At 42.6% G+C, this 23,282-nt stretch overlaps 1 long non-coding RNA gene across 1 annotated transcript; it reads left to right on the forward strand.

The window, feature by feature from the left end:
• Positions 1–501: 501 nt before the first annotated feature.
• LOC116970666 lies at positions 502–20,160 on the forward strand. Its single transcript, XR_004411248.1, has 3 exons — positions 502–676; positions 15,753–15,756; positions 20,150–20,160. It is a non-coding gene; the product is annotated as an uncharacterized LOC116970666 (long non-coding RNA).
• The last annotated feature ends 3,122 nt before the right edge of the window (positions 20,161–23,282 follow it).

Raw genomic sequence — 23,282 nt, forward strand, 5'->3', positions numbered from 1 at the left:
AATAGGGGCATAGGCACTCACAACTGTTGCCATCTGGTTGTTGGCAAGCACCAGACGATGTTCTCTTGTGATGATCGCGGTTCTCCTCTCTGGTCTGTTACTGGTTGCTCCAAAGTTTATATTCATATTTCTGTGTTTCTGACCATGTGTGGTGATACCTCTGGACGCGGTAATCCAGTCGGTAAGTTTGAGGCAGGCTATTTTTAGGGCACCTTTTCTAGCCCTTTCCCCAAGTGGGGTGGGCAGAGTGGATCCTAAAGAGGACTGCTCAGCCATGGGTGCAGTTGCCGAAGGGCTCTTCTGCCTCATTCCAAGAGTCCAACGACTGAATGTAGCATCCACCGCCTGATGTGCCAGCTCAGGATTAGGAGCTTCCAGATCTCACAATCCTGCCCCCGTCGCCACGCTGATCACCATAGGACTTAATCCAGGGTGTTAGGTGGATTCCCTATATGGAGGACACCTGTGCGTGACTTTGTTTAACGTGGGGAGACTGGTGCACAGACAGCCATCACATGGTTCTTGACAGATCTGGGTCAGGATTTAGTGGCATGGAGTCCCAAGACGATCGGAGACCTTTTTCTGCTGCAGCCATCATCCGCTTTCCCAGCGGTTGTGAGGCTCCACTAAAGTGTGACATCATCCTCCGCCTGTTCCACCGTTGAGGTCTTGGTTGGTTTGCTCATTGTCAGAGAACTCTCCCTCGACCTTACCGCCATGGGTGGCCATACCAGGAGCATAGCTCCAGACGGCATCGCTCTCAGGATCTCAGCACCACACAAGATTCTCCACCACAACAAGGTGACAATTCACGGAGAAGCTTCCGTCAATAGGACGACCAAGATTGCATACAGTAGTCTAAATATGGCCTAACCAAAATCCTCTAACGCTGCAACAGGATTTGCTGAATATTTTACAATGAATACAGGCATTCACAATATTGTATTGTAACTTGGCCATGGTATTGTCACCTAATGGATTGAATCATGATGGCTGTGTCCAAGTTGCTGGCACTCGTAGGTTGGTATTTCCAGGACATAGGAGTTACTTAGACCCACCATAAGAAGATAGACACAAAATGCTGGAGTAACTCAGCGAGTCAGGCAGCATCTTTGGAGAAAAGGAATCGGTGACATTTCGGGTCTTAACCTATCTTCAGACTGATTCAAGATTCAAGAGAGTTTATTATCATGTGTCCCTGATAGGACAATGAAATTCTTGCTTTGCTTCAGCTCAACAGAACATAGCAGGCATGACTACAGAACAGATCAGTGTGTCCATATACCATTGTATAAATATATACACACATGAATAAATAAACTGATAAAGTGCAAATAACAGATAATGGGTTATTAATGTTCAGAGTTTTGTCCGAGCCAAGTTTAATAACCTGATGGCTGTGGGGAAGAAGCTATTCCGGAACCTGGTCGTTGCAGTCTTCAGGCTCCTGTACCTTCTACCTGAAGGTAGCAGGGAGATGAATCTGTGGCCAGGATAATGTGGGTCCTTGATGATGCTGCCAGCCTTTTTGAGGCAGCTACTGCGATAGATCCCGTCAATGGAAGGGAGGTCAGAGGCGATGATGGACTGGGCAGTGTTTACTACTTTTTGTAGTCTTTTCCTCTCCAGGGCACTCAAGTTGCCGAACCAAGCCACGATGCAACCGGTCAGTATGCTGACTGAGAAAGCCAGAATAAAACAGGGCCAGCAACAGATGACCTCAGGAAAATAGGCATGAAACGCTGGAATAACTCAGCGGGACAGGCAGCATCTCTGGATAGAAGGAATGGGTGACGTTTCGGGTCAAGACCCTTCTTCATACACATGACCTCCAGAAGGGTGGAGTCCATAATGGCCCGTTATTGGTTGGGCAAGATGTGCTACCCGTAAGATATCTTTGTTTTAATGTAGCATTAATAATATTTATTATTTATTATTTTCTTATTTTTTAAAATTAATTATAGGCATAAATACTTTAAAAAACTCCTTTTAGTATTGGCAGACATTTAAAAATTGTCAGGAAGTATAACCAAGGACTCTTACTGAAGACATGGCTTTGCACCCCTACCCCCCAATCGCCCCACATTCCCCACACCATCCCTGCTTTGCCTTTTGCCTGAGGGTTGCCTGTGTATTCTGGAAGACAAGCCTCAGCATTAAGCCCACCCATCACTGAGGCTTTGCTCTGCCTTGCCCCTTGACTCACAGGGCTGGAGAGTCAGCTTTTGATCCTCTGCATTGGGTAAGTGTGGACGGAGGGGACACGGATTGAATCCTACGCGATCTGGCTCACTGATCTTCATGCAGTTCATTTATTAATCTCATTACTTGAGATGATACCATTGGATGTGACCCTTGGTTCAATGGACACCTGAGTGACTAGAGTCAGATTCTTCAGCAGAGAGAATAAATTCCAAAATATAGCCTGTCGTGTCGCTGAGTTGGTGGCTTGAATTGTTGGTGGTATTGCCTGTCAGATGAACGGTAAATGAAGGCACACTATTCTCTCTGATGCAGGAGAAACAGATCCTGCGGCTCTATTTGAAGAATAAACATTCCTCCCAATGCCTGGTCACTATAAATTCTTCAACCGATGTCACTCAAGCTGATTATTTGGTCATTTAACTCTTTGCTATTGTGGGGTTTTTCTTGTGTACAAACTTTCTGCCATTTTTGTTCTTGTGAGTACACTTGCAAACAGGTTAACTGTTTGAGATTTGCCTTGTGCTATTTTGAGTTTAAGAAAAAGCTATTTAATTCCAATATCGGTCTTCTTAACTTGGCAACAGGCCAAATGGGAAAATGCTGCCAAAATGAAACTAGTCATTCGTGCTACCTAAAGGCTTATGTGAAGTGCTTAAATTATTTTTCCTTGGTATCACTGATAATAAGTGGGGGAAAAAAACAGATGCACTGAGAAGATTTGCCATTTTTTACACAGATACAATTTTCTTTGCTGATAAATTTTGAAATGTCAGCATGCATAATGCTTAAATATTGTGGCCATCACAAGGCTGATCTTGTGCATCAACTGTTCACCTATCACATTTGTCAGTGGATACGTAAGAGAAGACATTAATCAGAGATGTGACAGGAGGAACTTTGGACAGAAATGGAATGGTAAAAATCTGACCAGCATTGAATGATTTTGACTGTGTAGGTATGATTGCTGTCGTTACTAATTAAGTTAAAATCTATTGCAGAAACTGAAAGTTGTTGCATTTCCCTAAAGTTTTTTAATATAACCAAAAAACTTGTTTTTTTGCTGCATGCTAACAATAACTGAAATTACAGCCACAACCTCAACCACAACCTCAAACAAAAATATGATGGCATCAATATTTCAAGCCCTAGTCACATGATTTGGGAACAATGGGTATTTGTAACATTTTAAATGTGCTCTATGACTGCTTGAGGGGGGGGGGGGGGGGGGGAAGGTGGAGGAGATAGAGAGAGGAAGAGAGGGGAAGAGAGAGGGAAAGAGAGAGGGATATTATGATACAGTTGCTCAAAATGTTGTTGAGCTCCATTTGGAGTATTTTGGTCACCCTACTATAGGAAGGATGTTGTTTAGCTGAAAAGAGTGCAGAGAAGAATTAGGAGAATGTTGCCTGGACTCGAGGGACTGAGCTAATAGTGAGAGGTGGGGCAGGCTAAAACCTTATTCCTTGGAGTTCAGGAGGCTGAGGGGTGATCTTATAGAGGTGTATAAGACCGTGAGGGGAATAGACAGGATAGATGCACAGAGTCTTTTACTCAGAGTAGCGGAATAAAAACCAGAGGGCATAGGCTTAAGATGAGATGGGAAATATTTAATAGGAACCCGAGGGGTAACTATTTCACACAGAGGGTTGTGGATATATAGAATGAGTTGCCAGAGGGAGTAGTTGTGGAGGTACAAACATTTAAAATACATTTGGACATACGTGCATAGGAAATGTTTAGAGGGATATGGGCCAAAAGTGGGCAGATAGGACTAGTGCAGCAGGGGCATCTTGGTCAGTATTCGCAAGTTGGGCTGAAGGGCTTGTATCCTTGCTCTATTACTCTAAGTAAAAATCTGTTGGAAATGATTAACTATTCAGACACATTCCTTCAACCTGTTCATTAAATTTGCACATCCCTGCCTAAAAGCCTGTCCATCTCACTAACTGAATATTGTACAGTATAAGCAGAATCTGGAAATATATTTAAGATGAAAATAGACAGAAAAACTGGAGTAACTCAGCAGGTTAGACAGCATTTCTGGAGAAAAGGAATTGGTGACGTTTCCGGTCGAGACCCTTCTTCAGAATACATATTTGCTGGTTGGACTGCTACTGTATATCTTGTTTGAATTTCTCCGACTCGCGCATGGATTCAACATATTTGAGCTTTAGCGAAACCCATTTCTTTAATACCAGGCCAACAAAAAGATTGTGTACATTTTCTCTATTGTAACAGATCAACTTTTCATCCATTCCCCCCGTTTTACAGGCATAAAATTGCCAATCTTCTTCATCTCTGCTGCAAATTGATGATGCAATTATTTTCCTGGTTTTATGGCTAATCCAGGTTCATTTTACTCAACCTGCTATGTTCATTTTCAATTGATAATTAAATTGCTACTTATGGACTTTTGAGGTAAAGTGTAAGCAACTCTATATGTACATGTCAGCAGGTGAATATAAAACCCCTCAAACTAACTAATGGGTTTTCACTGGCATTTGGCTAGTAGTACATCGATCCTGGATCTCTCCTGGAGTCCATAGTGGCAGCACAAAGGTGCAAAGATTCCCTTCCACTTATGCTGGCGATTCCATTTAATTATCCTGTGTAGTAGAGGGATTTAGGAGTACAAAGTACATAGTTACTTGGAAGATGTAGTGTATATAATGGCAACTGTAACTTTAAATACTGAGTACTAAAATGGTATGATTTGTGTCATGTGATATATGTGAGTCATGTAATACATCTTACCAGTCTCGTGAATATGTGTGAGTATGTGTTTCAACAGAGGCCCAGGAGCCGTTGGTGAGGGAGGAGCGACGTCCGAGTGGTGAGTGTAAAAACCCAGCGCGGGGCTTGTTTCAACAGAGGCCCAGGAGCCGTTGGTGAGGGAGGAGCCAAAATTTGCAATGTTCCATTCACAGATCACACTTCAAATTAAGTGGGCTTGAGGAAGCCGCTGATTGGTCGAACGGACTAGAGAAAGCAGCTGATTGGCTTGTATCCCGGGTAAGGCTTTGTATTGTATTCAGATAAGGGGGAGAATGAGGGCCAGGGCAGTTTACTGTTCTGGATGTCAGATGTGGGAGGTCATGGAGTCTGAGTGCCCTCCAGACATCCACATCTGCGCCAGGTGCGTCGAGATGGGGCTCCTAAGGGACCGTGTTAGGAACCTGGAGCAGCAACTCGATGACCTCTGTCTGGTCAGGGAGAGCGAGGAGTTCATAGAAAGGAGTTACAGAGAGGTGGTCACTCCAAGACCACGGGAGGCAGACAACTGGGTCACAGTTAGGAAGGGCAATGGGCAGTGGCAGGGACTGGTGAGTACCCCGGTGGCTGTACGCCTTGAAAATAAGTACTCATGTTTGAGTACGGTTGGGGGAGACAGCCTACCTGGGGGCAGCGACAGCGGCCGGGCCTCTGGCATAAAGACCGGTCCTGTTGCTCAGAAGGGTAAGGAAAAGAAGAGGAGGACAATAGTAATAGGGGACTCTATAGTCAGGGGGTCGGATAGGCGATTCTGTGGACGCAGACAGGAGACCCGGGTGGTAGTTTGCCTCCCTGGTGCCAGGGTCAAGGTTGTGTCTGAACGTGTCCAAGATTTCCTGAAATGGGAGGGAGAGGAGCCTGAGGTTGTGGTACACATAGGTACCAACGACATAGGTAGAAAAAGAGAAGAGGTCCTGAAAGAAGAATTTAGGGAGTTAGGTAGAGAGTTAAGGAGAAGGACTGCAAAGGTAACAATCTCAGGATTACTGCCTGTGCCACGCGACAGTGAGAGTAGGAATGGAGCGAGGTGGAGGATAAATGCGTGGATGAGGGACTGGTGCAGTGGGTATGGATTCAAGTTTCTGGATCATTGGGACCTCTTTTGGGGAAGGTGCGACCTGTATAGAAAGGACGGGTTGCACTTGAACTCGAGGGGGACCAATATCCTGGCGGGGAGATTTGCAAAGGCTACTGGGGAGAATTTAAACTAGAATGGTTGGGGGGAGGGACTCAAATTGGGAAAGCTAGCAGTCAGTGTGTGAGGCAGGAGGCAGAGAAGGGTAGCACTCTGACCCAAAATGTAGGGGAGAAAGAAGAAAAAAGACAATAAACACGGACTAGAAGGGTCGAGATGGCCTGTTTCCATGCTGTAATTGTTATATGGTTATATGGTTATAACAGAGAATAAGAGAGGGTGGGTTTCTTAAATGTGTATATTTTAATGCTAGGAGCATTGTAAGAAAGGTGGATGAACTTAGAGCCTGGATTGACACCTGGAAGTATGATGTTGTGGCGATCAGTGAAACATGGTTGCGGGAGGGCTGTGATTGGAAACTAAATATTCCAGGATTTCGTTGCTTCAGGTGTGATAGAATTGGAGGGGCAAGAGTTGGAGGTGTTGCATTGCTTATCAGGGAAGATATTACAGCAGTGCTTTGGCAGGATAGATTAGAGGGCTCGTCTAGGGAGGCTATTTGGGTGGAACTGAGAAAATGGGAAAGGGGTAGCAACACTTATAGGGGTGTATTATAGACTGCCAAATGGGGAGCGAGAATTGGAAGAGCAAATATGTAAGGAGATCGCAGATATTAGTACTAAGCACAATGTAGTGATTGTGGGAGATTTCAATTTTCCACACATAGACTGGGAAACACATTCTGTAAATGGGCTGGATGGTTTGGAGTTTGTAAAATGTGTGCAGAATAGTTTTTTGCAGCAATACATAGAGGTACCTACTAGAGAAGGGGCGGTGCTGGACCTCCTGTTAGGAAATGAGACGGGTCAGGTGGCAGAGGTATGCGTTGGGGAACAGTTCGGGTCCAGTGATCACAATACCATTAGTTTCAATATAATTATGGAGAGGGTCAGAACTGGACCTAGGGTTGAGATTTTTGATTGGAGAAAGGCTAACTTTGAGGAGATGCGAAAAGATTTAAAAGGAGTAAATTGGGACATTTTGTTTTATGGGAAAGATGTAGAAGAGAAATGGAAGACATTTAAAGGTGACATTTTAAGAGTACAGAATCTTTATGTCCCTGTTCGGTTAAAATAAATAGTAAAAATTGGAAAGAGCCATGGTTTTCAAGGGAAATTTGACACGGTTCGGAAAAAGAGAGAGATCTACAATAATTATAGGCAGCATGGAGTAAATGAGGTGCTTGAGGAGTATAAAGAATGTAAAAAGAATCTTAAGAAAGAAATTAGAAAAGCTAAAAGAAGATATGAGATTGCTTTGGCAAGTAAGGTGAAAGTAAATCCAAAGGGTTTCTACAGCTATATTAATAGCAAAAGGATAACGAGGGATAAAATTGGTCCATTAGAGAGTCAGAGTGGACAGCTATCCGCAGAACCAAAAGAGATGGGGGAGATATTGAACAATTTCTTTTCTTCGGTATTCACCAAGGAGAAGGATATTGAATTATGTGAGGTAAGGGAAACAAGTAGAGTAGCTATGGAAACTATGAGATTCAAAGAAGAGGAAGTACCGACACTTTTGAGAAATATAAAAGTGGATAAGTCTCCAGGTCCGGACAGGATATTCCCTAGGACATTGAGGGAAGTTAGTGTAGAAATAGCAGCGGCTATGACAGAAATATTTCAAATGTCGTTAGAAACGGGAATAGTGCCGGAGGATTGGCGTACTGCGCATGTTGTTCCATTGTTTAAAAAGGGTTCTAAGAGTAAACTTAGCAATTATAGACCTGTTAGTTTGACGTCAGCGGTGAGCATCTGGATAAACAGGGTCTGATTAGGAACAGTCAACATGGATTTGTGCCTGGAAGGTCATGTTTGACTAATCTTCTTGAATTTTTTGAAGAGGTTACTTGGGAAATTGATGAGGGTAAAGCAGTGGATGTTGTATATATGGACTTCAGTAAGGCCTTTGACAAGGTTCCTCACGGAAGGTTGCTTAAGAAGGTTCAATTGTTGGGTATTAATGGTGGAGTAGCAAGATGGATTCAACAGTGGCTGAATGGGAGATGCCAGAGAGTAATGGTGGATGGCTGTTTGTCAGGTTGGAGGCCAGTGACTAGTGGGGTGCCACAGGGATCTGTGTTGGGTCCACTGTTGTTTGTCATGTACATCAATGATCTGGATGATGGTGTGGTAAATTGGATTTGTAAGTATGCAGATGATACTAAGATAGGTGGTGTTGTGGATAATGAAGTAGATTTTCAAAGTCTACAGAGAGATTTATGCCAGTTGCAAGAGTGGGCAGATGGAGTTTAATGCTGATAAGTGTGAGGTGCTACATCTTGGCAGGACAAATCAAAATAGGACGTACATGGTAAATGGTAGGGAATTGAAGAATGCAGTTGAACAGAGGGATCTGGGAATAACTGTGCACAGTTCCCTGAAGGTGGAATCTCATGTAGATAGGGTGGTAAAGAAAGCTTTTGGTGTGCTGGCCTTTATAAATCAGAGCATTGAGTATAGAAGTTGGGATGTAATGTTAAAATTGTACAAGGCATTGGTGAGGTCAATTCTGGAGTATGGTGTACAATTTTGGTCGCCTAATTATAGGAAGGATGTCAACAAAATAGAGAGAGTACAGAGGAGATTTACTAGAATGTTGCCTGGGTTTCAGCAACTAAGTTACAGAGAAAGGTTGAACAAGTTAGGTCTTTATTCTTTGGAGTGCAGAAGGTTAAGGGGGGACTTGATAGAGGTCTTTAAAATAATGAGAGGGATAGACAGAGTTGACGTGGATAAGCTTTTCCCACTGAGAGTAGGGAAGATTCAAACATGAGAACATACAACCATAACCATATAACAATTACAGCACGGAAACAGGCCATCTCGGCCCTACAAGTGCGTGCAGAACAATTATTTTCCCTTAGTCCCACCTGCCTGCACTCATACCATAACCCTCCATTCCCTTCTCGTCCATATGCCTATCCAATTTATTTTTAAATGATACCAACGAACCTGCCTCCACCACTTCCACTGGAAGCTCATTCCACACCGCTACCACTCTCTGAGTAAAGAAGTTCCCCCTCATGTTACCCCTAAACTTCTGTCCCTTAATTCTGAAGTCATGTCCTCTTGTTTGACATGACTTGAGAATTAAGGGACAGAAGTTTAGGGGTAACATGAGGGGGAACTTCTTTACTCAGAGAGTGGTAGCTGTGTGGAATGATCTTTCAGTGAAGGTGATGGAGGCAATTCCGATTTTATCATTTAAAAATAAATTGGATAGTTATATGGATGGGAAAGGAATGGAGGGTTATGGTCTGAGTGCAGGTAGATGGGACTAGGGGAGAATACGTGTTCGGCACAGACTAGAAGGGCCGAGATGGCCTGTTTCCGTGCTGTAATTCTTATATGGTTATATGCGTAGTGTACTTTTGTAAAATAAAGAAGATCCACACTGACAACAGTGTGTACTGAAAACCTGTGCTGGTTTATATCTACATGCTGAAACCGTAATATCTTACAATGGCGACGAGGATTGGATAGAGTTTGTGAACACAACCTTTAAATACAGTGCAGGACTGTTTTGCAATATGCAGTATTGTTTAACATTTTAAACATCAAATACAAAGGTGTGTCGCAGTTGTTTGCGAACTGAACACGATAGGCCGCAGATCCTTCTTTGCATGGGACTGTAGTTTAAAACAGCAGCTGTACAAATCGTCTAGAGTTTGTCAGGATATCTTTGATTTGTGTCTACGTGGCAAGATGGCGTCGATGCGATGCATAACCGACTAGGGACTTTCGACAAAAAACGTGAAACCTTTACCTCATACTGTGAGCAAATGGAAATGTTTTTTTTATTGCAAATTATATTATTGAAGCTGAAGAAACAGAAGATGATGATCAAGTGCAGGTAAGAGCACACAACGAGGTCATCCCTGGACGAAAGAAAGCCATTCTATTAACTGAAATGGGTCCTAACGTGTATGAAACTCTCACCAACATCCTAGCCCCAGAGAAGGCAAGGAATGTTTAATTTGAGACTGTTCTTTCAAAACTTGATGCTCACTTCAACCCTAACCCCATAGACATTGCAAAAAGGTACAAATTTCACACAAGAAACCAGAAACCAGAAGTCTGGTGAGACCATAGGTGAGAGACGGTACAGGAGCCTCAGGTCTCGTACCAGTAGGATGAGGAACAGCTTCTACAATTATACCATCACATTGCTGAACTTGGAGTCCCACCGATAGATTTCTCCGGTCCCTCCGTCCCCATTGTTTAATTATTCTGTATTTTTGATTATTCTGTATCTTCTTTTTTTTAATTTCTACTACTACTACGGACTGACGCAAAACTGCATTTCGTTTGTGCAATTACATTAAAGTTGAATTGAATTAAATTGAAAAAAAAAACCATAGGTGAGTACATTATCTCATTGAAGAAGTTGTTGCTACACTGCAATTTTGCAACATTTCTGGATCGAGCTTTGCGTGATAGATTTGTATGTGGAATGCTGGATGAGCGAATCCAATCAAAACTACTGAACATACCAGCCCTCACCTTTGATTTGGCATGCAAAGCTGCTTTGGCCATGGAGATAGCATGTCAAAGTGTACAGTTCAAGGACACTAAGTGCTACAACTGTCAAAAGAAAGACCATATTGCATCAGCATGCAGAGCACCATCACAGGATAAAGTAAAACAAAAGGCTCGGAAACCAAATGCATGGGATTCACAACCTCAAAGAACACTCAGAGAGTAATGAACTTGGACTGTACGGCATCTATACTATGAATGGTGTGTCTGGAAAGGAAGACTTTCAGACAAAGGTCAAAGTGAACAATCAATACATTACTATGTGTGTTGATGCCGCTGCTGATTGCACAATTATAAGCAAAGACACTTATGAATCCAAGTTTAGCAAGATGCCTAATGCAGAAACAAACGTTCAGCTAAAAACGTACTCTGGAGAAGTATTGGAGACATGTGGAGAGACAGTTTGTGATGTACAACATAAAGGCAAGACTTTGAAGTTGCCAATAGTTGTTGCGGGTTAAGTCAATAGGCCAACGTTGATGGGCAAAAATTGGCTCAGCTTACTGAAACTGGATCACATTATGATTACAGCATTGAGTACCGCAGCTCAAAAGAAAATATTATCGCTCATGCATTGTTGCGTTTGCCTCATGAAAAATCAGATGTGGGCACTGAAGGTGCTATCTACGTCACAGAAGCAGTGGACAATGACTTTCCAATCACAACAGCTGAAATTGCTGCGGAAACTCAAAAGGACACAGTGCTAAAACAAGTATACAAACAGACTTTGTGTGGATGGTCAGAAATAAAACCATGTACCTGTACTAATGAACTAAACTTTTATCACAATAGATGACATGACAGTCATATGAGCAAGGGTGTATTAAATGGGGTCACAGAGTAATAGTAAGAGAATAATCCAATTGTGTAAGATAAAGATTACTTAAATAACTCCATAGTGAGCACACAGGTATTGTGGGGATGAAGTCTCCAGAGGTTGAATGCAAACTATCTGATCAGAAACGTCATTAAGGTGGAAGTCAAAAAGAACATAGGATCAATGCACATGATCAGGTTTGTGTTCTCAGCCCCCCTTTACAAAGCAATCAAATGGAGGTGGGAACAGTAGTTGAAGTGTGTGTGGTACCAGGAGGTACTTGGTAGAAATTGGAGGACATGTTAGAAGTGTGCACATAAACCATATGATTCCAGCAAGGGATGAACAAGAGCAAAGCATAGACGAAGAAGCAGATCTGTCAGACTTTGGTATTATTCCAAGTTCAGATGTAAAATCAGAATCTCCAAAGAAAGTAGAGACAAAGGTAAATGATCCTGAACTTGACTCTCCTTTGGAACCACAACCTGACACTCCACCTAAACCACTCAGGAGATCAGAAAGAGTGTGTAAACCAGTCATCAGATTACATTTATAAAATTATTCTTATTTGTCTAATTTACAAGTTATTTCATTTTCTAAGGGGAGAACAGTGTAGTGCATATAATGGTAACTGTAACTTTAAGTACTGAATACTAGAATGGTATGATTTGTTTCATTTGATATATTCAATATCTTATCAGTCTCGTGTATATGTGTGAGTATGTGCAGTGTACTTTTGCAAATTAAAGAAGACCCACACTGACAACAGCTTGTACTGGAAACCTGTGCTTGTTTCTATCTACATGCTGAAGCCGTAATATCTTACAGAAGTGAGGTCATAGGTAGATAGAGTGGTGAAGAAGGCTTTTGCATGCTGGCCTTCACTCCTCAGGGAATTGAGTGCAGAAGTTGGGACATTATGTTAGTCATACAAATATTGGTGAGGCTGCACTTGCAGTATTGTGTTTAATTTTGGTCACCCTTTATAGGAAAGATTCATTAAGCTTGAAGGAGTGCAGAGATTTACAAGAATATTGCCAGGACTCAAAGGCCAGAGCTATAGGGAGAGATTAGACAGTCTATAACTTTATTCCTTGGAGGTCAGGAGGCTGAAGGGGTGATCTTATAGATGTATATAAAATCGTGAGGGAAATAGATAGGGTGAATACACAGAATAGAACTATTCTGCACTTTGTATTTTCCCCTTTGCATTAACTATTGTACTTGATTTTGACGATTGTATTTATGTATGGTATATCTGATCTGTTTGGAAAGCATGCAACACAAAGTTTTTCAATAGAACTTGTGACAATAATAAACCTAAACCTATGTCTACTCCTCGAACAAAGAAACCTGGACAGGTAAATGGATAGCAACTAAGTTACAGAGAAAGGTTGAACAAGTTAGGGCTTTATTCTTTGGAGCGCAGAAGGTTAAGGGGGGACTTGATAGAGGTCTTTAAAATGATGAGAGGGATAGACAGAGTTGACATGGATAAGCTTTTCCCACTGAGAGTAGGGAAGATTCAAACAAGGGGACATGACTTGAGAATTAAGGGACAGAAGTTTAGGGGTAACATGAGGGGGAACTTCTTTACTCAGAAAGTGGTGGCTGTGTGGAATGAGCTTCCAGTGAAGGTGGTGGAGGCAGGTTCGTTTTTATCATTTAAAAATAAATTGGATAGTTATATGGACGGGAAAGGAATGGAGGGTTATGGTCTGAGCGCAGGTATATGGGACTAGGGGAGAATACGTGTTCGGCACGGACTAGAAGGGTCGAGATGGCCTGTTTCCGTGCTGTAATTGTTATATGGTTATATGGTTATAAAGGTTTAAAGGGATATGGGCCCAATGCAAGCAAATGGGACTCACTTAGATGGGGATCATGGTCAGCATGGATGAGTAGGGCCTGTTTCTATGCTGTATGACTCAATGATTAGGATAGATCTAGCACAATGATTCCTATCTCGTGGATATCAAAGGGGAGGAACAGCCATGAATAACAGGGTTAAGTATTGATAGTTTTACATTTTGTTCAATTATTCATTTACATCTTTGAGGTATTTCGTGCTTTTATTCATTGTTTTAATTTTTTTTCTCATTTGTTTTAATTAGTATTAAATGTTTCTGAAAATCAGAAGGTTCTGCCACCATGCGTGGACCCACTGCATCAGACAGAAGTGCGTGCCTTCAGCAGGTTTCTGCTGAGAGAACTGGGTCGGGTAAATCAACTTTCCCTCCCTGTGTTACAGAAAGCACCATGGCTCACTGCTAACTGCAAATTCCTGGTCAATTCTATCGCTCATTTATTGTAATTTCAGTTTGATTCATTGCCATTTAATTGAATATTTTAAATCGATTAAACTTATTTATATTTTGCCAATTTTTATTGCGAGTGTACATTTCATAGCAGAAATATAACTTGGTAAACTTTATTTGCTGATGTAATAATTCTGTAATAATAGCACTTTCTCTGCAATTGTGCGTTTCTGAGATTTGTTGAACGGGATGTTATCGTCACATGTACCTAGTGAAATTCGGCTTTTGCATTCAATTCAGTAAAATCTTATTATGTATGACCACAGCAATAAAGAAACCATTGAACCATTGATCATATTTGAGTACAAGAGCGTAAGAATAGTAGATTATTCTGAGGCAGAACCCAAAAAGTAGGTCACAATTTAATATTCAAAGACAAAAATCTTTTATATGTACAATTTTATTGAGATTCATCTGGGTACTGCCAAGATGCCTGGATATTCTTTTAAAAAATCTGAAAAGAAATTGAACAGTTTTGTCATTATGTGGAATTTGTAAAAATAAAAAGACCAATGTGAATTTTAACCTGGGGATTATTTCTCTCCTGTCCAGGTTTACTTTGCCTCTGCGCCTCCACATTTTTTGACAAAATATTTCCTTAATCGTAAAAGACTGCTGCACCCTAGATGACTCGAGCAAATGCTGCCTTGGTGAATTTTAATGATTCACATGTTAAACAACATTGTGTCATTCCAAAGGCAGATCACATTGGGGGTACAGTAAAACATTAGATAAGGTTCAACAGGAATTGAGCAAGAAATGAACTACTGTAGGAACTTAGTGGGCTAGGCAATATCTGTGGAGGGAAATGGACAGATTACATTTCAGTGTGTAGGAAGGTACTGCAGATGCTGGTTTAAACCGAAGATAGACACAAATAGCTGGAGGAACATAGCAGGCAGCATCTCTGGAGAGAGGGAATGAGTGACGTTTTGGGTCAAGATCCTTCTTCATACTGATGTCAGGGGAGTGGGAGGTACATAGATATGGAAGTATATAGATTCCATATCCCTACACATAAATAATTGTATACTTCCTTAGCTAGACACTTACTTATCTATGTACCTCCCATTCCCCTGATATCAGTCTGAAGAAGAATCTCAAACAGAAACGTCACCCATTCCTCCTCTCCAGAGATGCAACCTGTTCCTCTGAGTTACTCCAGCTATTGTGTCTATCTTAGATGACAGTTCAGGTTGAACCAAATATAGATGGGTAACTGTTATGTCGAACAATTGCACTTGGACCTCCTAGGCCTGCTTGTTATCCTGGTTGTTTGATATTTTAACTCCCCTTCCCATCCCCATACAGACGTTTCTGTCCTGGGCCATCTCCTTTGCCAGAGTGAGGCAAACTGGAGAAATGCCATCTCAACCGCTAGGCTAGCTTACAAGCCACAGGTATGAATATGGAATACTCCAAATTTCAGTAACATCCCCTTTTTTCCCCTCTTTGTTCTGTGGCTCCCCCACCCTGATGTGCACCCAATTTTCACCCTATTCTGCCCCATCCCCCCTTTCTCCTCCCTCCATTCCCTTCTACATATTTATTTTGCTTTTGCTTTACATCTCTAGCCTTTGACCACCCATCAGCCAATCAAACTCCCCTCACCTGTATGCATCTATCACTTGCCAGGTATTGTCCCGCCTCCAACTCTTTTCCAACTTTCTCCCCACTACTACAATCTGTCTGAATAAGGGTCCTGAACCGAAACATCGGCGGTCCATGTTTACCAGAGATGCTGCCTGGCCCACTGAGTTACTCCAGTACTTTGTGTACTGCTCAAGATTCCAAAATTTGCAGTTCCTTGGGTCTTGAGGTTTAATCTTAAGGAGTCAGATGAAGAAGTCAGTGGGCAAAGTTATGCAAGAAGGCTGGTGGGTGTACACTCGAGAAGTTTGGAGGACAGTAAACCTGCCATAAATCCTGGGATTGCTGTGGCAGTCTGAAGTGTGAAGGGATATGTTGAGTTCTACATTACTTAAGAGCTTTGTGCAGAACTGGGAGTCCATCCATTCGGTATGGAATGGGTGACAAACTCAGTCTACCTGTGGAGCACAGCATGGAAACACCACCCAATTACATTCGTCTCAGCTCCTGTCTGGAGCTATATGACATCATGAGTGGAAAACCCTTGTGGTTAGTCATGGACCTGTGATGCATCAAATTAAATGACATAGGAGACTGCCCCAGATGGAAGGAATCCTGACTGCTGCCAGACAACCAGGCATTCATGCCCATGAAGTCACCCATACATGGCCAGTGGATGCCATGGGACAACGATCCTTTTCAGTCAGTGAAAATGACTGAATTCACATTACAGTGGCAGAGTGGCATGGCTGCTGCCTCCTAGCTCCAGCAACCTGGGTTAAATCATTCCTTCAGCTGCTGTCTGTGTGGAGTTTGCATCGTCTCCCTGTGACTGCACCAGTTGCCTCCAAATGCTGTGATTTCCACCTACATCACAAAATGTACAATTTAGTAGGTTAATTTGCTCCTTGTCTGTAGGTGAGTGGTGGGAAGAATAATTGTTTTACGGTAGGATTAGTGTAAAAATGTTTGGCATAGGCTTGGTGGGTTATATGGCCCATGCTGTGTCTCTATGCTGTATCCACATGCTGTATCTCTATGATGAAGGTAACATTGATGTAGCCTGTATGGTACCTGGTATCAAGAGGAGTCTTGCACTCAATGCAAACTCTAGCACCCACACTTGGTGTTTCTTCCTGCTATGAGGGATTAGGATTAATTTATTTTTCTGCACATGGGAAGCATCAAGGCAGCAGAGAACTGCAATTTTGTGAGATGTTTTGTGAGATGTTATTTGATGCAATTGATGTTGTGAGATGTCATTTCTATGGGTGTGGGAGAGTGGAGCAGAGGTTTCAATTCATGGGACTCTTTTACCAACACTGAAGAACCATGAGACGTTCAGTTGGGGATGAAGTTGACAGATCCGTTCATGGTGGATCAAAGAACCAAAGTGGTAGAGGATGAGATTTGAGTGAGAGCTACATTTTAAGCCTGACAATAAAAACAACAAGAACGCTGCACAGAGTAGCAATTTAAATAAAATTGAATAGGCTGTCAGAAAAAGAGAGAAAGTTTAATTACAGTAATAAAATATTAGTAATTAAGGCAAGGCAAGTAAAAACTACGAAAGCGTTAAACTAGAGGATCAAATCTGAATGGGTGAATCATCCGAGCATGGGCAAATGAGTTAATGGCACAAATAGAGATAAATGGGTTTGATCTAATAGCTGTTACGGAGATATAATTGCAAGATACTATAGCTAAGGACTAAGTAATTATGGTTAATTGATGTTCTGATCATGTAAGCAAAATGAAGAAGGAGATGTGTTCATTAGACTTGAGTTTAAGGCAGTTGAGGGGTAGGAATTAAGCACAGGAAATCAGGACATGGAATCTGTTTGTGTGGAGCTATAGGATAAAAACATAATAGACAACAATGGGAGTAGTTTATTGATCGATAAACAGTTATCATTACTTTAGCTCAGAGTATAAGTGAGAAATTAAGAGAAGCTTGATACAAGAGTAATTAAATAATTGTTCAAAATTTCTCCCTTCACATGAGAATGAATTCATGCAATAATCGTGTTAATTTTCTGGAACAATATGTTGATGAACCAAGATGAAACAGGCAATTGGACATCCTGTGGCATTGTTACTAGCTGCCTCCGCCCACAGTCTGGTTGTCTTTTTGTTTGTTTGTTATGTTTAAAGTATTTTTTTAGCTTTTTTCAGTGTTTTATGTGGGGGGAAGAGGGTACGGTAATGCGGCTTTTACACGGGGCGACTTGACGCAAGAGTTAACCAGAGTTCAACATCGTGGGAACCTCGTGCGATAACAGTACGGCATTCGTGGACCACCGTGGACCACCGTAGCGCTAACGGCAGGTCATCGTGTAACTTGGTCACTCGGGAGAAAATTCAAGAAAGTTTGAATTTCTCCAAGAGTGACTTGTACACTTGTGGTTGAGTATTGCAACATTATATGAACGTAGTGGCCAGTGCGATATCCGTGCGATATCCGTAATAACTCTTGCGGGTACCGTGGGAACTCCTGCGAACGGTGAACCCGGAAGCTGGACAGAGGGGACAGAAGGTGATTAAAAATTATCTTCAGTGGGATTGAATTTAAAAAATAAATAAAAATAAAGATTTACATCCGCATATGGACAACAACTTATTCATGAGTTATGTTAATGAGATTCAAGAAAATAACTATAATCTTTAAAAGGGACTTTAAAAGGGACTTTACTGAAAGGTTACGCATTTTTATGGTCCGTGAGATATTTTTCACATGTACTTCTTTGAGAGATACAGGTCGGATTCCTCGGGTCCAGGGGTCCGGAACGCTACCAATCAATGTTGTGCAGAGACCCGTGTAAGGAGTGAACTGCACATGCTGGTTTAAACCGAAGACAGACACTAAAAGCTGGAGTAACTCAGCGAGTCAAGCAGCATCTCTGGAGAAAAAAAGCTGATGTTTCGGGACGAGACACATCTTCAGACTCAATTCCGATTAGGATGTCTGAAGAAGGGCTCCGATTCGAATCGTCACCTATTCTTTTTCTCCAGAGATGATGCCTGACCCGCTGACTTACTCCAGCTTTTTATGCTTTTCTTCCCAGATCTGACTTACCTGCTGAGTTACACCAACATTTTGTGTCCTTCTGTGCATATTAACCAGCATTAACCAGCGTCTGCAGTTCCTTTAGACATTACATAACTTCAGATTTTAGAGATATAGCGCGTGGGAACTCCTGCGAACGGTAAACCCGGAAGCTGGACAGAGGGGACAGAGGGTGACTAAAAAAGGTGGTCTCAAAAGGACACATGGGAACATGTGTCCTTCGAGGACGTCCCACCTAATTGTCATTGTTGGATAATCTTTTTAACAGGAACACTTGCAGAGATGGCTCCCAGAAAATCTCAAAGGAAGGGGGTAAAGCGGGTCAGAGATGTTTTTGCCATGCAGGAGAATGAGGAGGAGATGCAGCAAGAGAGACAGGTGGAGGGGCAACAGGAGATGCCACAGATAACACTGCCTGTGGGCTCCTTGGAGCAGGGAGAGGGTGAGCAAGGTGCAATTCAGATTGCCTCCCCAGTAGCCGTTGTAGGAATAGCCTCTACAGACGCTTATGTAAAGGGAAGATGGCAGAAGGTAAAGTCATATAACTTCACCAGGGAACAAGAGGGGGAACTTGTAGAATGGTTCCAATTTAACGAGATTCTCTACGATAAATCCAGAGAGGATTATAGAAACAGGGAGAGAAAAAGGAACCTGCTGGAGACGAAGGCTGCCGAGTTTCCCGAGTGCTCATGTGAGTTTATATAACGATATATAAGTTCATCAAGAGGAGAACCATTTAATATTATCCAAGATTTAAAAACATACATTGCTATTGATGTAAAAGTGCTGTGTTTGCAGTTAACTTAAACTTCTCTTATAAGTCTGTCTGTCTGCCCTGCAGCTGCAAAGTAAAAAAGTCGCAGACAGCTTTTACACCCTCTGTGTTTGAAGTTTGAATTATGTCTCTAAAAAAAAAAAGAGCCATAAAAAGAATTATGCATGAGGGCAGGCAATTCTCACTTGTAATGCTTGAGACTTCCTCTTAATTCTCTTTTTAATTAATCTCTCCCTTCTGCCTTCAAGCAAGCGTTTTCGATGCACATAGTGGGCAGCTGCATGCAGCGCGTCAATGAAAAAAACCAACATCCTGTACTCGAAATTATTTCGTAAAGGCATGTCTCCAAATGAGCCGATTCAACCAAGGGAGGATATATATAGTGTGTGAAAAAAAAAGTTACATCATTTGTGTCACGTGTAGTTCACGATGTTCATTCAAGATTTAACGCGACAGCTCGGGAAACGGCCAAGTCACTCGCACGAATAACATAAATGCCGAGTACCGTGGGAACTCTTTATCTACTGCCGTTATATCGTGCGAGACTCGTGCTGGACCACGACCTCTTCACTCTGGTGACATCTTGCGTCAACTCGCCCCGTGAAAAGGCCCTTTTAGGGGGGAGCCGTCCTTCAGTCGCTTCCTGGCGAGGATGCGGCTATTATTCGAGTCACGTCCTCGCCCCCCTCCTCGCGGCCTACTAACTGGATTGGCGCGACCTATCCTGCCGGACCGGACCAGAGCTTCGGCAGCGGCGGCGAGGCACTGGAAACATCGCGGAGCGGGCGAGACCCTACCTGGGATCACCACTTGGAGCCCCGGAGTGTTGGGCCGCTGCTCCAACATCCAGGAGCTCCCAATGCGGGCAGCGCTGACCTCAACATCGCCTTTGCCGGGGGTCGCCAGCGCGAATCTCCGCCCAGCCCGGCCCGTGGACATCGGGAGCAGCGGACTCCGGTGGAAGGTTGCCGATTCAGAGATCTAGGCCGCTGAGGATGTTGTCCCGTTCGATGTCGGGGTTCCATCGTTCCCGGCGAGAGGGCCTGTACATCGGCCGCCCGTAGCGACGACTATGGGGTGCTCGGGAGGCCCCGACCACGGGTGACCATTGGGGAACATCAGTGAGGAGCTTGACTGGACTTTGGTTCCTTCCCTCACAGTGGGGAACTTTGGTGCTGCTGTGAGGATGTTTATGTTGTGGACTACTGTGTTCTGTGTTTTTGTGTTTTTTTAATTATTTGTATGACTAAGGGAAAAATAATATTGTTGTCTCTTAATTGAAGACAATGACAATAAATTAAATCAAATCAAAATCAAAATTATAATTCTGACATTAATAGATAACGATAAATTTAAAAAAAAAATACTGTTATATTCAACCAACTTTCATTCTCTTGTGGAAAATAAACTCCGCAGTTAATTGAAAGTAGTTACAAAATGCTGGAGTAACTCAGCGGGACAGGCAGCATCTCTGGAGAGAAGGAATGGGTGATGTTTCGGGTCGAGGCCTTTCTTCACTGTTAATCGGTCTGTAGCCATTACTAACTAGAAATGTAGTTATTACTAACTAAACATGTTAATGACAGAATTAAAATTAAAACAGTGTAACATGTTGCAAAAACGGCACCAAGCCTGCACATTCAAGATTCAAGATTCAAGAGAGTTTATTGTCATGTGTCCCTGCTAGGACAATGAAATTCTTGCTTTGCTACAGCACAACAGAACATAGTGGGCATGACTACAGAACAGATCAGTGTGTCCATATACCATTGTATAAATATATACACACATGAATAAATAAACTGATAAAGTGCAAATAACAGATAATGGGTTATTAATGTTCAGAGTTTCGTCCGAGCCAAGTTTAATAACCTGATGGCTGTGGGGAAGTTGCTATTCCTGAACCTGGTCGTTGCAGTCTTCAGGCTCCTGTACCTTCTACCTGAAGGTAGCGGGGTGATGAGTATGTGGCCAGGATGATGTGGGTCCTTGATGATGCTGCCAGCCTTTTTGAGGCAGCGACTGCGGTAGATCCCCTCGATGGAAGGGAGGTCAGAGCCGATGATGGACTGGGCAGTGTTTACTACTTTTTGTAGTCTTTTCCTCTCCAGGGCGCTCAACTTGCCGAACCAAGCCACGATGCAACCGGTCAGCATGCTCTCTACTGTGCACCTGTAGAAGTTAGAGACAGTCCTCCTTGACAAACCGACTCTCCGTAACCTTCTCAGGAAGTAGAGGCGCTGATGTGCTTTCTTAATAATAGCATCAGTATTCTCGGACCAGGAAAGATCTTCAGAGATGTGCACGCCCAGGAATTTGAAGCTCTTGACCCTTTCAACCATTGATACTTTGATATAAACGGGACCGTGGGTCCCCATCCTACTCCTTCCAAAGTCCACAATAAGTTGGAAGGACATGACGAAGAAGTACTGTAGATAGTGAAGAGAAAGTAGGACACAAATAACTTGGAAAGAAATACAAAATACATAAGTAGTTTGTAAGCTGTAAATAGAGATGAAAGAAAGTAAACATGTTCAAAGGCAATGACAAGAGCAATGAATGAGGATTAGGGGAATAGCAGCAGCGATAAACAAATACTCTGTGTTTATCTTCTATTGGGGATCACAAAGAACATAATGTAAATTTGGTGAACCAAAAATCTAATCAGGAACTTGAAGTAATTAAAATTAATGACAAAAATGTACTGGAAAAATAAATAAGGCTAACGAATGACCTCGACCCGAAACGTCACCCATTCCTTCTCTCCAGAGATGCTGCCTGTCCCGCTGAGTTACTCCAGCATTTTGTGTCTTTCTTCGGATAGAATCCTCCTGGACTCGATGACTTTGATCCTTTTTTTTAAATAAAGTGAATACAGAGTGAATGGATGTATTAGTTTTGATCATCACTTCTGTAGATTGGAGAGTGCAAATATATGCCTTTGAGACAGGAAACTTAAGATCGTAATAACTATCACTGAAAACCTCTCTAGTTCTGAAAATTTAATATTACATTTTGCAAATGTATAATCACTTTCCTGCATGTATTAATTAAGACTGAAAGTTATGCCATGTTTTTCTTTTGTGTGTCATATGTCTCTTTTGTTTCTCTCTGTTCATCTGTTTACCTTTTCCAATATTTATTCTGCTTTTGATACATGATTTAAATTTGACTAGTTATTCACAAGGTCACGTTCACTAGTTATAGGAGTAGAATTAGGCCATTCGGCCCATCGAGTCTACTCCGCCAAAAAAACTGTCCTCCCTAAATTCCACCAGCACGTCACGTGTCCGACGAGAGGTCAAAATACACTGGATCACGTGTACAGCAACATTAGGATGGATACAAAGCCTCCTCTCTCCCTCACCTCAGCCAGTCTGACCATCTATCACTCTTTCTCACCCCGGCATACAGACCTCTCATTATGAGAACCAAGCCCAGGGTGAGAAACATAAAGACTTGGCCCGAGGGCGCTGCCGCCCAACTTCAGGACTGTTTTGAGCGCACCGAGTGGGACTTGTTTGCAAACCAGGACATACAAGAATATACATCTACAGTCATGTTCTATATACAGAACTGTATCAACAACGTCACTGTCGACAGGGAGGTCAGGTGCTATCCAAACAACAAACCATGGAAGACCAGGGATGTCAGGAAACTGCTGAGGGAACGCAACTCAGCCTTTAGATCTGGCAGTGATGAATTGTACAGCACTGCCAGATCTAAACTAAAGAGAGCCATTAAAGAGGCAAAGACAGCCTATGGAAGAAGGTTAGAGGGGTATTTTAACGAGAGGGACCCTCGGCGTGTCTGGCAGGGCATTCAGCAACTCACAAACTACAAGGGCAAGGGGGGGCCGATCATCTGCAGCAGTAACAACTCGCTAGCTGAGGAGCTCAACCATTTTTTCGCCCGTTTTGAGCTGAATGAGGTGGAGCCTGCACCTGCAGCCGCGCCCAGCACTGACGACCTGGCACTCACTGTGCCACTCACTGTGAGTAC

Source organism: Amblyraja radiata, chromosome 3, assembly GCF_010909765.2.
Source record: "Amblyraja radiata isolate CabotCenter1 chromosome 3, sAmbRad1.1.pri, whole genome shotgun sequence".
Lineage (NCBI taxonomy): Eukaryota > Metazoa > Chordata > Chondrichthyes > Rajiformes > Rajidae > Amblyraja > Amblyraja radiata.